This window comes from Lygodium microphyllum, chromosome 23, assembly GCF_053477565.2.
Source record: "Lygodium microphyllum isolate KBCC chromosome 23, Lygodium_microphyllum_v1.1.10, whole genome shotgun sequence".
Taxonomy (NCBI): Eukaryota; Viridiplantae; Streptophyta; class Polypodiopsida; order Schizaeales; family Lygodiaceae; genus Lygodium; species Lygodium microphyllum.
The window spans coordinates 125895614-125910405 of record NC_141157.1 but is presented as its reverse complement, the minus strand read 5'-3'; the positions used below and the strand labels follow the sequence as shown (position 1 = coordinate 125910405).

The 14792-nt window shown below is 42.5% G+C and overlaps 1 non-coding gene across 1 annotated transcript; it reads right to left on the bottom strand.

Moving 5' to 3' along the window:
* Positions 1-3192: 3192 nt before the first annotated feature.
* On the bottom strand, positions 3193-3354 carry LOC148016717 (U1 spliceosomal RNA). Its single transcript, XR_015688252.1, has one exon. It is a non-coding gene; the product is annotated as a U1 spliceosomal RNA (small nuclear RNA).
* Between the last annotated feature and the right edge of the window lie 11438 nt (positions 3355-14792).

Genomic DNA, 14792 nt, shown 5'->3' with positions numbered 1-14792 from the left:
AGTCGGTCATCACTCCCCAGCAAAGCTGGCCATGTGACACTTCTCCTCAACTCCAAGTTTGCCTGTCTCATTTGTAATCGGTCCCATGAAAACTGTCCACCAAAAAATTCGCCCATGGCCAAGCCACATATCACTCCAGGGTAGCACCGTGCACTTGTCTGAAAACACCAAACTTGTGAGACAGTATGGAAGTACAGTGACCCACACACTGTCAAGAAGCATTATTCGGCCACAAGCAATTGAAAGAACACTATCTGGCAGCTGGCAAACTCCACTCCCCAGCTAGGATGAGACTTGCTCAACTAGGGCAAGGCATCTAGTGAGGCTAGCAATGGGCAACTGATTGGGCGGCCAGAGTAGCCAACATCTGACGATTAGGAAATCAAGAAAATGTTTAAAACCCATGAAATGGAGTCTTATGCCACGCACGATGGTATTGAACGCCTACTCTTCAGAGTGGGAAGGCAAGGCAAGGCGAGGCTTGTTGGCCTGAGGAGTAATATGGTTCCTAAGCAAGCCACATACATGCAACCAAAATGATGGCTGTCACAGAGGTTTTACAGCTTCAGTGTAAATATCATGTGCGGTTGACTCAGTACATCAAGCTGGGGGGTAGGAAAGCCTGCACAGACCTACTAGGTCTGTGCAGGGGTTTTCCAGTCTGCAAGGCAGACAGGCCGGCCCTTGCTTGTGAGCTGTCACAAAGTCTGGCGGAGGGGCTAGAGCGCTCTCCTTTAAAGAGGAGGCTGGTGGCTTGGGAGGTAGCTGATGCTGGTCCCTCGAGCAACTTAATGCTATAAGGGCAGCTGGACATGGTGTAGCTACCCAAAGCTACAAAAAAGCCATGCCCACAACCCAAAAGAGCAGTCCGGTGGCAGCACTCCCAGGAGGCCAAGACTAGCACCCAATCGGCAAAGGGACAACAGCAACAAGGACAGTTATGTGGACTTTGAGACAAGCCCCAAGAAGCAACCGGGTAGGGTAATCCTCCTGCCCCCACTGTGATCGATCATTAGGCACAGCAATCCTAACCCCTTGAAGAAGGCTAGTTTTGGCAAGAGCCCTAGCCCTATCCTCATGGGAAGTCAATACAGGGAATAGCCCTGGGTAGAGAAAGAGGTCTTCATAAGGCCAAACTGGCCATTTTGGCCTATAAGCCCCAGAAAGAATATATTCATCATAAGAATGAAGGACATCTTCGTCTGACTAAAGGAAAATGTAAGTTGATGCTCATGCCCAACCCCCAAGGGTCTTAGAGGGTACACATTAAATGAAGGTGGATGCTATTCTGGTTTAAAATGGTTGTGGCCCTGCATCGTCCAACAAGGTGTCCAGCTCAACGTGACACAATCTTGGCGGTAGCGTGTCTAATCTTACGCCTGACTGATAATGGCGTGGATTCTACCCATAAGATCATGATCACAGTCGACAAGCACCTCATGGCCGAGGATGCCTGGCCTGTTGCATCTCCAAAGCTTGATTTAATGTAGGGTAGTTGCACCCAGATTTGGGCCGCCGAAATGAGCACCCGTCGTACCCCCTGAAACCACAGCAATACCCAAGCCCTATGGTGACTCGTGGGCCACCCATTGGAAACAGTCAGAGGCCTAGAAAGTGGCCAATGATGAGCGGCCAGAAGAATGGACCTTCACAAAATTCAGTAATACATTCTCGGGCGGGTTGCTCCAAAAATATCATGTTCTGGAAGCGTAGGCGAGGCTAGGTCAATAGGATGCAATCTAACAGAGAGCCCAACCTGACTCATTGTGGCAAGGAAAAAGGCAGCCGTTAGATGTTGGGGTGGTCAACGCTCAAAGCCATCCCCGCGCACTTATGCCACACTTCTTGAACCAAAGTGATGCATTCTGCTCTTGGAAGGAGATCTGTCAACCTAGGTACAGAGACATGGAGACAATCCAAGGAATTCTGGAACCATACCCTTCTTCGGAGTCAACTAGCTTATTAAGCAGCCTTGTTGTCTGCAACGCTTAGGAGGATCGCTCGTTTTGATTGGGACCCGGCAATACAGGGAGATAATGAGCACGCGTGCCTGGTGGAGGCATATTAAAAGAGATGGTCTGAAAGGGAGGGAACACTACCGTTGCTGCGACTCATGGCCAATCCAGGTAGAGTATTGGAGAATGTCTGATCTCGTCTCAGCGGGAGTGCTCAAGCATTCTAAGCAACCGCGGAATCCCAACAACCGCACTGGACATGAAGAATTCTAAGCACTCCAAGCTCTCTCACAAGATTGCCACCACTGAGATTCCCTCAGAGTTTCTTGCAAATCCTGCTTGATCCCCCTCTACTAGATCAGTAATGAATATACAGACCTTGCAGCAGATGGATGCATCTGCTGCTGCTCTGACCTGTTGGGATCAGTAAGGCTTGATCTCCCCGCTTTTAGCGAGGCAGGTCACGGCAGATGGGTCCAAACTCGGAATCAAAAGATGTCTTGGAGGTCAGAGCAACCACGGCGTGCAGGGTTGTTCTTCATCAACAAAGGTGCCTGCTTCCGTCTCTGTATCCTAAAATTTGAGCTGGCCAGAATATGGTTGCGAGGGCGTTGTAACTGGTACAGCACAGCGGCGTCCTTGTGTTCATCACGAGAGGCTGGCAACAAAATCCTGTCAGCTCGTTCCACTCGCAGGGCGGCGCGGCACACCGGCCGTCAGGAGATCTCCTTGGCCTTTGAGGGGAGGGTCCAATCCAGGAAAGAAGCCGCCACCAACCAGGCGCTATGCTCTGGGGGCGGGGGGCGCTTTTGCAGAGCGACCATTTTTGAAGAAAAGACCGTCAGGTGTTTTGTGCGATCCCTGATGACCCCCCGTCAGACTGTCAAAACCCTGCCATCTGCAATCAGACGAGCGATTCCACTTTCTGGCCGAACAGACGAACCTGCCCTGCTGACCAGGCTGCCGACTGGGCAATCAGACGGACGAACCTTCTTTACCTTGTGATAGAGAGGACGAAGACCCGCGAGTCTGGAGGAGAGTCCAGCACCAATCGTGTGTGAGAGGAGGGCACAGCAGATCCATCTTTGCAGGAGGAACTCGTGCCAGCAGGGCAGCCATATCCCCGAGCCCGGCATGGAAGCACCCAACAGCCATATCCACGAAGCACCCGAACCTGTCATGAGAACACAAAACTGTCATCCGGTTAACTTCCGATATCGGAGGTCTGAGGAGTTGAATAGGGGCCGCGCGAACGCGAGCCCCCGCTGCCACAAATTATGACGTGCACTCTCCCACTCAGGGGAGATGCTAGGGTGCGGCCCGTCCGCAGTGCAATGGAGAGGCCGACCCTAGGCCACCGGCCTTCTTGATCACCGATAGACCCCGCCCAGGTAAGTATGCTTCTCCCAGCCCCAAGCTTCGCCTTAAGTAGGCGGTCAAGTCGGTTACCTGCGTCCCCCTCTCCGCCCACTACTCTCCAGCCCTGCGCATCTCTCTACCTACGGAAGGGGTCGAACGCCAAAGTCCCCCCCAACCCAACTCCAACACGTGGCAAGAGCCGGAAGGATACGCTGGGGCGATTCACAAGCCAGTTTTGATGAGTCGTGTTGCTTCGAGGATTCTGCTTCTCGCGCCTCCTTTCTTGGAGGGGCCATTTACTCCAGTGCCGTGAGATGGCCCGGGGCGGCAGACCTCTCCGCTCCTCCGAGAGCCACCACTAGGGTCGTGCGTACCCTAGGGGCATTGGGATCGCCTCGACCTTCCGAGCCTTGTTAATGCCTCCGCCCAGCTACCACAAACCATGGAGGCACGATAGCTCTTTCATGTCACCAAGGCAATTGGCTGCACATAGATAAGCACTTGGCTAGTAATGAGCCTCATTAATGCCTATGCGCTCCGCTGCTCCAAAGCTTGGAGGCAAGGTCGTGACGATGCGACAGTTCTGGGGAAAAGGCAACATACATACTTGCTTTTATCTAAAAGATTGCTACGAACTCGACCCAAACAGAAAACTCCTGTAGGATAAGGTGAAAGAGGAGTCTTGAAAGCTAAAGATAGATGTTCACAATGCTCATTCTCATCCTTACTGAAAACCAAAATATCATCAAAGAAAATAATCCACAATCCTGATACTTCAAAAATATACCATGCATCATACGACTGAATGTAGTTGGTGCATTGGTCAAACTGAAAGGCATACAAGAAATTCACAATGACCAAACTGAGTTCTAAATGCAGTCTTAAAAATGTCAAGTGTATCCATGTGTACTTAATGATATCCAGACTTGAGATCTATCTTGCTAAAAATAGTGGTTCCTTGTAGTTTATCCATGAGGTCGTCTACCCTAGGGATCTAATATCTATTCTTAACAGTGATTTTGTTTAGCGCACGATAGTCAATGCACATCCTATAGATATTATTTTTATTCTTAACTAATAGGGCAGGTGCATCAAAATGAGAACTACTAAATCTAATGAGTCTTTGGATCAAGAAAATATTCCAAGAATGAATGCACTTCCAACTTGTTGTAGCTAAACTAGTTGAGGGAACATGCCTCATAAGGCTTAGTATAATATAGAATGGAAAAGAAACATTTCTTATCATATATTTTTCTTTTCACATGTATTTTTTTTCACCAATTAACAACCATGGAATGAAAGAGCAAGTAGATGTTGCCCAAAAAATCAATGCCAACCACATCGACATTCATTCTAGGACTTGCAACAACAAGCTTCAATCTTATTCAAGTCAAGCACTTGAAAGAGGGTGTATCATCAACTAGGTTTTCAAAGCAACATGCATCTAAACATCCCTTCATAAAGCACACACAAAGCTATAAAGGAGAAAACCTAAACTATTAATAAACCAATCCACTTACTAGGTCCAACTTTTCATTGACAACTTATAAACTTATACATCTCATGCAAGAATAAGGTATCGTGAGGATAATTCTAAATACATTTGTGTTTCAAAGTGTAGAAATTACACGGCACAGCGGTGAGCAAGGAGTAGAGAGCACACAACAAATATGAGAAGAATAGAGATTGCTTTAATTTCAAACAAACTAATACAAAGATGGCTCTATCCACCTGTGTGCTTCCACTATGAAGCTTTGATGGCGATCTAGACATATAATAGGCAAAAGAGCCTAGGCTAGTTAGAAGAACTCTGACTGGGTGAAAGATACATTGATGACGGCTTTAGAGGAGTCTTCCTTTTATAGCATGGGAAGGTAGTTTGGTTGGCAACTTTGACCATATTATGAACCTTCCCTAGTTGGCCAAGGATTATTCTAGGGAATATTCCCTTTACCGTTAAGCTAGGGGCATTGCCTTCCCTAAAACCCCCCAACCAAGGGCCGCTTTTGAGACCCTCAGACCCCAAAACAGAGATCCTTGATAACTTCCACACCCTGCAACTCGATGCATTGTGCCTTGAGTTGCTACTACCATAACTACTCTATCTAACCCAAAGGCTAGATCCATAAAGGTTACCTTTTTTCCATCCAGTCACATATACCTCATTTGACATACAAGTCAGGACCCAACCACCCAATGTCCGTGCTCACACATGGCTTCTCCTCATAATGGGGGTCTTACGACTTAGAGTACCGTGGATCATTAGTGGCACCTTACGAGGATGGAGCATTGAGCATATCTAACATCCCCTCTCAATGTTCACCCACAGGTGAACTATATTCTCAGCCCAATGTTGAGTCTCTGAAGATGAATTTGAAGGAGATACTTTGTAAGAGCTTTAGTGAAGATATTTTCTCCATTCTCCTTTATTGGACTATAGACTAGCTCTATTATCCCATCCTCGATCAAGTCACACACATAGTGATACTGAATCTCAATAGGTTTGGTACGTGCATGAAAAACTGGATTTTTGGCAATGGCAATGCAACTCTAATTGTCACATCTTAGCACTCTGGATCTTCATCTTGTACTCCCATATGCCATAGGGCCCTCCTTAACCATATTGCTTCACATGCAGTAAAGCAAGCTCCCTTGTTCTCTGCTTCAGTAGAAGACAATGCGACAGTTGGTGGCTTCTTATTGATCCAAGAGAAATTTCCTGAACCTAAAGAGAAATAATATCCAGAAGCTTAGGCTCAATGTCACCTGTCCAATTTGAGTCACAATTCCCCATAAAAGCACTTCCAAAACTACACGTGATACCATAGTCAAGAGTTCCCTTCAAGTATCTGAGCACCCGCATCCCAACTTTCCAATGACTCTCTCGTGGTTTGTTTGAGAACCTGCTCAAAACACCAACAACAAAACTAATATCTGGCCTAGTGTTACAAAAATAGATGAGGCTACCAACTAGCCTCCTATATCTCCCAATGTTTGCTAGTGCTGATGTATCCTCAATGCATAACTTCACATTGATCTCCATAGGTGTAGATAGTGGTGATATATCCTGAATAACTTCACATTGATCTCCATAGGCGTAGCTATCTCCTTACACTCAGTCATGCCAAATGCTTTTAAGATCTCCCACGTATACTTCTTTTGAGAGATGAAGATTTTTTAAGACTTGCCGAACTTCAATCCCTAAATAATAGTGCAATAAGCCCAAATCTCTCATTTTATGTAGAGCTCAAAGTCTTTCGAGTTTGATGGATCATATCTTCATAATCACTTGTAATAAGAAGGTCATTCACATATAGGACAATCACTACAGACTTTTCACTATCCCTGTAAACATACAAGTTAGCATCTAAGGCACATCTTTTGAAATTCAAACCTAGAAAGATTTTATCTATCTGCTTGGTACCATGCTTTAGGGGTTTGTTTCAACCCATATAATGCCTTCTTTAGCTTACAAACTTTGTTCAGAATGGGGGGCCTCAAACCCTAGTGTGACTGAGCCACGTACACCTCCTCCTTGAGGTCACCATTCGGGAACACTGATTTAACATCCATTTGGTAAACTAGCCACTTGTTTTGTGAGCAACCATTGCAAGTGCAGTGCGAATAGTGGTCATTCTAGCAATTGGAGCAAATGGTTCTTGAAAATCAAATCCTTCAACTTGTGAAAATCCCTGTGCAACTAATCTGACTTTGTACTTTTCTAAGCTACCACCAGCCACCCACTTGTTGCCAATAATCTTCCTCTTTTTTGGTCGATCCACGAGCTCCCAAGTGTCATTCTTCATGATGCTATCATACTCAAGTTGCATAGTTGCTCTCCATGAGGGATCGGCAAGTCCTTCTTCCAAGTCTATTGGCCAATTTTTGTAGGCATAAGATTGCTGCAATCATAGGGCTACTTCACCTATCACGGCAATGGCTTTTCTAGTGGTGTGATTGCAAGTTGGTGAGCTTTGTCCTCATTATCCAAAGATGATGCTTCCTCCTCCTTGAGAGTAAGGACAACTCTTGGGATAGGTTTATAGTGGATTACTTCTTCATTGGACAATAAAGTGGAAGAACCTATATTCTCCTTCTCCACTATATGTGGCTACTCCTTGAACACCACATCCCGGCTTGCTATGATCTTCTTTTCCTCTTGGTCATACAATTTTGTAAGAAGCTGGGAATAAGGACTTAGTGTAAAACAATATTGATATTATGCCATGTCACACTGACATTGGTCTCTCTCTGACAAGTGGTATTAGAGCATTGGTCTTTGATCCATTTTTTGCTTCTATTTTTCAGTCCTATTTTCTTTCATCAAAATCAATTTTAGACAAGTATTGTACAAGACAGTGACTAGTGGAGTGATGCAGACCATCTACAGTTAGTAAGAGACTACATCTGGAGATCTCCAAGGTCAGATATGACGGAGGATAGCTAAAGTGGTAGGTCGTCATCAAATTTCATGCAAAATTGGAGGTAATTAGGGTAAAGGAGAGTTAATCGGGCTTAGTTTGGGAACAAAACTGTGGTTACTTTGAAAAGAGGGAGTTCTCTTTCCCATTTCTTGGAGTTTCCTGTAGGTTTCATTGAAGTTCATCAGGAAGATGTGCTCATATCTCTCAGACCTCTGATCTTCTTAGCCAAGCACCACCTGGAATAGCTTCCTTGTTCCAATACCTACAGGATGACTACTCACTTGCTTCAGATTGGCTGAGCAATGGAGCCATGAACAGGCTTGAAAATTGCGACGCAATTTTTGGGCTGATTCCAGCCTGTTTCTTGCATATGATGCTTCATCTCCAGCCCTTGGCACTCTCTTTGATCTTTGGCAAGTGAAAACCATCAGTGAAATTGGAGGATTGAACTCTATTCAAGAACCTTTAGCTCTCCTATAAAGCCTAGATTAACAGTCCATGGCAGCCATGAAAGCTTCAGCCCAAGCTCTCATTCTTCAACAATTTCTTGAAGATTCTTCATCTTTTCAGCCCGTGGGAACGTTTCAGTAAGGATTCTTCAACAAATTGCAAGGATTAAGCACAAATGGTCAAAGATTGAAGCTCAAGAGCTTCCATGGAACCAAAATTTGGGGGAAATGGGTTTAATGCTTCAATCTCAAGCATCTGAAGCTTCAAGTTTGTTCTTAAGCATTAAATACACAAGTCTTGAAGATTATTTTGGCAACATTGGACCATCGGAGGCTTTATCAAGCATATGAAGATTGATCAAGTCATCATCAACCATGTCAAAGGTACTCTTCTTCAATTCTTAATCTCTCTCATTAATCCATTTGATTGAGAGATTAAAGAATTGAATAATATCCATCAAATTTTAGCCAACCCTTGCTTGAATCAATCCATTCATGTAACGCAATGTTTGGTCTATGCATATTAGTTCTAATTAGTGAATTAGAGGCTTCAATCTGAAATTTCCAGCATAACACTTAAATCCAATTGATTGAATCTATTGATTGATGAATTTGCTCACTCTAATCCATTGATTGGTTAAAATCTTTTACCCAAGCTGAAATATTGTAAAAGGGTAAGTACTAGTAATCAGTGAGTCAAGGAATTGCATTGGTAAGACCCTTATCCTATCCAGTTTTGCAAAATTCTATACAATTGTATCTCATGAAAGGGGATGAATGAATATTTCAGAAATGCATTTCATGCTGATTGATTATATTTGCAAGGTACTACCATGTTGATATTCCCACTGAGGAAAAATGTGGATGTTGGGGGAGATAGTGGGACAAAAGAGAGGTGACCCTCCCTCACTATCAAAGATCCCGAAGGGGTGCAACCAACTGACCCGGTGGGAACTTTGCCCACCTCCCGGTGATTTGGAGCCCGCGTAGGGAGCCTGTCATGCCATTTAATCCTTCACATAGGTACAATGAGTGGAGAATTGAAGATTGAAGAGTTTCCAAAGGCTCAAGTATCTTCAAGATCAAAACAGGGTAAAATAGGGATTTTACAGGGCACTACTGGGCATGTACAGGTTGTTACAAGTACACCCTTCATTACTAAAGTACAGGTGCAAGTACTACATGGTACCCATAGGTCCTACTCAGCCTTTTACACTATTGACAAGTTGGTGGAATCTAATGCTTAAATTATGGCCCAATTCTCCCAATGGATGCAAATACAAATGGGATCTAAAGAAGCTAAGGAGAAAGTCTATTCAAACAGTGAGCCTTCAGTCCCACTTCACCCATCTAACCAAAATGGTCATGGTCATGGGATTATTGGAAGAAGAGGCATCCCAAATAGCCAATATGAAGTAGGTAAGTCTTCACAAAGGTATGATGACTATTTGGGCAGTTTGAATGGAGCTAACTCTCAAGCTTTTGGGCTGAATACTCAAATTCCTAGGGGTCCTCTATCAACAGGAAGATTGCATAGTGGTTCTCAACCACCTATTGGGAGATTTCCATCTCAATTTGGGGGTTCAATGCATGGTACTCATGATCAGTCTATTTTGGGACAGCAACCATTCCATGAAAAAGAGCTAAAGGACAAGATTGTTTTAGCCAAATTTAATGGTCAGTCATCTTGATCATCCGATTTAGAGGAGTGGATCTCTAAGATGGAATCCTAATTTGACATATTCCCTAAAACTGATGACATGAAGATTCATTTCTCTTCTTTGCATTTGGAGGGATTTGCCCATACTTGGTGGAGGTATATTAAAAAGGAAAACATACTTGTAGAGAATGGGGAAGCTTTCAAGGCACTTATGGCTGAAGTATTTGTCTCCCCTCTTGAAAAAGAGAAATTGGCACAGAGATGGTATGGCTTGGAAAAAAGAGGCCTAATTGTAAGAGAGTACACTAACCAATTTCTCAACCTAACCATGTATGTAGAAAGCATCAGTGATGAGGCTAAGCTCTACAAGTACATGTATGGTTTAGAGCCATCTTTATTAGCTGATGTCATGGCACAAAACCCTACTTCCCTCTTTAAGGCTATTGAGCTTGTGGAACGCTATGGAAGAAAATATAGAAGATAATATTTATTTTAGCCTGGTTTTGGACAGCCAAGGACTGTTTTTAAACAGGGGCAAGTTGGTAACACTTATGGCAGTAATCATGTGCCAAATGGGAGCTTACGGTACCAACTTATCCATCATTCAATGCTTTTAGACCTAGAGTTGACTTCAAACAAGGGGACAACAAGTCTAAATCCATTTCAGCCAACATGAATCCTAAGTCTATTCCTATGGATCTTTACAAAGAAAGAAAGGAGAAAGGCTTATGTTTCAAGTGTGGGGAAAAGTATACACCTGATCATGCCTCAAAGTGTGTATACAAAAATGTCAAACCCAAGTTTCAAAGTTTGTTAGTCTTTGAGGATTTTGAAGATGAGATGGATGAAGCTAACGCAATTGCACTTAATGTTGAAAATGAAGATCTTGAGGAAGAAGTTGGGCAAGAGTATTTCTATGATCCAGCCGACTCTTTTCCTTTTGATCCAGGTGGAAGTGTTCCTTTTGATCCAAGTGGGACTTGTCATGAGCCACTTGTTGCCACTACTTGTTATATTTCCATGGAGGCTTGGATAGGATCTAAGAGCCCTAATACACTCCATATGAAGGGTAACATTCATGGAAAGCCAGTGTTCATTCTGATAGACAGTGGCAGTACCCATATTTTTGTGAATAAGTCCATCATGGACAAGCTAAATTGTATTCCCACAGATTTACAGCAGCCCATTAGAGTTCAAGTGGCCAATGGTGAAGAGGAAATCAGCACATAGATATGCCCACAGGTTTCTTTGTAGCTGGCTGAAAATTTTGAAGCAAAAGCAAACCTGATTACTTTGGAAATGGGACCTATAGACATCATACTCGGTTGTGATTGGTTGATGACATTAGGCAAGATCATTATGGATTTCTCATAGTTGTATATGGAGTTTATCTTCAATAGACAGCTCAACCATTTACAGGGAATTCCTAGTAGATCAGATTTTCAGCTTATTACCATTCAACAACTCAAAAGGGAGTACAAGAGGTGCTCACAAATATTTGTTTTGGATTTGAATAAAGAGATGTAAGATCAGCCCAATAATTCCGTAAACCATCCAGCCTTGACGTCTCTTCTTGAGGGGTATAGGGATTTGTTTGAGGTGCCTACTTCATTGCCTCCCAAGAGAGCAATAGATCACCCTATTGATTTGGAGTCCAACTCAAAGACAATCAATAAGCCACCTTACAGATTATCAAAGTGTGAACGAGAGGAAGTAGCCAAGCAAATCAAGGAACTTCTTGAGATGGGATTCATTGAACCAAGTTCTTCACCTTATGCATCTCCAGTTCTGTTAGTCAAAAAGAAAGATGGATCTTTCAGAATGTGCATTGACTACAGGGATCTTAAGAAGATCACAGTGAAGAACAGGTATCCGATACCCAGGATTGATGCATTAGGGCCAAAAACGCTTCAAAAATGGCACTTGTAAGAAAGTGAATAAGTTGCTAATTAGTTGAGGTTTAGGAAGAATAAAACCTCTAAATTTGGTTGTCCAGATGTGATTAATGAGAGAATATTTGGTTCATTGAAGAGGTCGGCCATTAATTGCCCTCGTCTTTTAATCTAGGTCAGGGGTCACCTTTTCGGCCGTTTATTGTCTTGGAACTCGAGAGATTTTGTATTTTCGAGATTTTCGTACGAACTTCGCATTTGTTTGCTCCCGCGTTTTCTTTCTACACACTATTCTCTTTTACCATTCCTTTTGTTGCACTTGCTTCCTATCACTGTGAGATTCTTGCTCGGTTCATTTGCTAGAATGTCTAGCAATACTACTTCAAATAACACAGGCGCAAGCACACGTAAATACAAGCTATCTATTCAGCTAGATCTGACTTACACATCTTGGAGAAGTATACATCATCGAGTATTGATAGATGAGATTGAAGCCAACAAGTTGCGAACACAAGGAATGAAGCATATAGATTTGTGGGTGGATGGAAATATCTATCCCAGGGATCCTTCTACAGGTAAACCACCTCCTTTTTTGAATGTCCATGACTATATAAGATATGCTGGAGAAGGTTACAATGGAATGCTTGGCTACTGTATGAGGTTATACTCTGCATCTTACACATATATAGCTCAAATGCACGAAATGAAAAAAGCACTAGAAACTACACAAACAAATATTTTAGAGTTCACAAGTCAGATTGATATTTTGAAAAATGTTAACAAGTCATTGCAGGATAAGCTAACACGCTTGAGAGAAACTCCAGTAGGATTTAGAGAGAGGAAGAGACCATTAAAAAATATAACCAGGTTGTGTGAGAGAGCAAAGAAAAGGAGACTAAATCTTACAAAGAAATATGTCTCTAACATACTAGGCATAAATATCCGAGAGAATGAGGAAAGAATCAAACTTTTGAAGGAAACCATGAATAAGAAAGATATTTTGAGGATTCTTAAGTCACCAGAAAATGTGGATTTGAGATGTCTAACTCTCAGAGAGTTAGTGAAGGATTTAAAAGGCACAGTGAAAGCAAATGAAATCGTAGAGACATGTGATACTGTGGGTATAAGTCGAAAAGGTTATCGAGCTATCTCTGGATTATGGTTCAAAAATCTTAAACGCAATAGGGTAACTATATTTGGATTGCCCCGAGCCCTTGCAGTTTCGACTGCAAGAATTTCCATGAATCGCAAGATTCCACATGTTTTTGGAGATTACATTCACATCGAAAGGTTTATGTCCTATGAAAAACAAAAAAAACAGGCAATTTTTGATTACAATGAGTTTAACAATATATGGGTTGATCTAAAAAAGGTGCAAATTGCAATGGTTCACATGTATAAAATCACATTAGAAGAAAGTTATGGTGTTCTAAAGTTTGCCTTGAAGTTGGATGAAGCACAGATTCAAAAGGGACAGAAGATGGAAAGAATTAGCATTTGCCTCATGAACATGGCATTGGACCAAGCTCCATTGCATAAGATCCAATCCGAGATGGAGATTTGGTGGATTGGTGCAGCCCAGGTATCAATTGAAAATCATCAAACGTTGAAATGGTTGTTCAACCATACAGGTATTCCAAATATCATTAAGTCTCAAAGTGAAGGCAAAATGTTGGTAGTTGATGGAGTTGGTAAATTTAATGTGGAATGGCATATGAGTGCTGATTTGAAAACTATCAAATGTATTCTTGGAATATGTAATGGTGCAAATGCAAAATATCCTTGCATTTATTGCATGGAAAGTATTGGATCCAAAGATTGGAGTAGTTTGCGACCAGTAAGAAGAGCCCCAAATAGAGACTCTATTGATTTGAGTAAATTTAAAACCATAGAAGACATCTGGGATCCCATTCTTTCCATCTCTCTTAAGAATATTCATATTTGTACTTTGCATGTAGAGATTAGAATAATCGATAAGCTTCTCAGGTTGCATCTTGACTACGCATATTCCATTAAGCCATTATCTTTATCAGATGAGTGTATTGATAAATGCGAGGCATTGCTATCGAAAATGGGATTTCATGGGGGCCAAGTTCACTTGAGAAAGGATCCAATTCTTTCAGGAAAAACAAGAGATATCTTGGCTGATGTCTCTATGGGAGGCTCAAAAGCTAGACGATTCTTAGGAAACCATTCAGGAAGGCAGGTGAATGCGGCTTGGGAGTGTTGGAGAGAGCTATGTGAGATCACAACAAATGTTGCAAGCATGCCGAGGCTTGCGTTTCTTAGAATGGAGGTCTGGATACACCTTAATGTTTTTCTGAAACTCCTTAGGCAATATAAGACAACATATACATATGCGGAAGAGTTCAAAAGATCAATCACAAAGCTTGTTCAGGCGATAAAAGAGGCATGGGGAGAAAAAGATATCACTTTTTATCTGGTAAAGTAATAATTATTTAATATGGGCTTATTTTGATAGGTTTTTCAATTGGTATAAAATTAGTGTTACTTTGTATTGCAGCATATTCTTCATATTCATGGACTTTTCTTTGTGGAGGAGCATGGCCCCTTAGCAACTTATAGTAACCAAGGCATGGAAAAATCCCACTATCAAGCACGCACAAGTTATTTTCGAAGCACAAGGCATGGGGGAGGAGTTACAAAAAGCAATACTTTGGAGGAGCTATTCAACTGGTTTTTTCGACGACAACTTCAAAGAATGCAGATAAAAGACGGCAATGACACATGAGCAATCGCACTTTTATATATAAGAAAGAATATATACAAAGCTAGTTTTCCAAAACTCTCACATTCTCTTCCTCCTCAGGAATCTTTCCTCTATAACGTAGAAATTTTTTTCTCTTGTAGCCAGCTATAGATTTTACATCAGTTCGGTCTGCAGCTAAGGCGTAGGATGAAAACGCCAAAAAGTATCCTGCTCTAAAAGCAGAGTAACCTGGACCGTAGCCAAAAATCCTAATTGCTGCAGTCTTTTCCAAAAACATTACTTTGTGGGCATTATATTGTAATCCTGAGAAACCTAGAAGCCT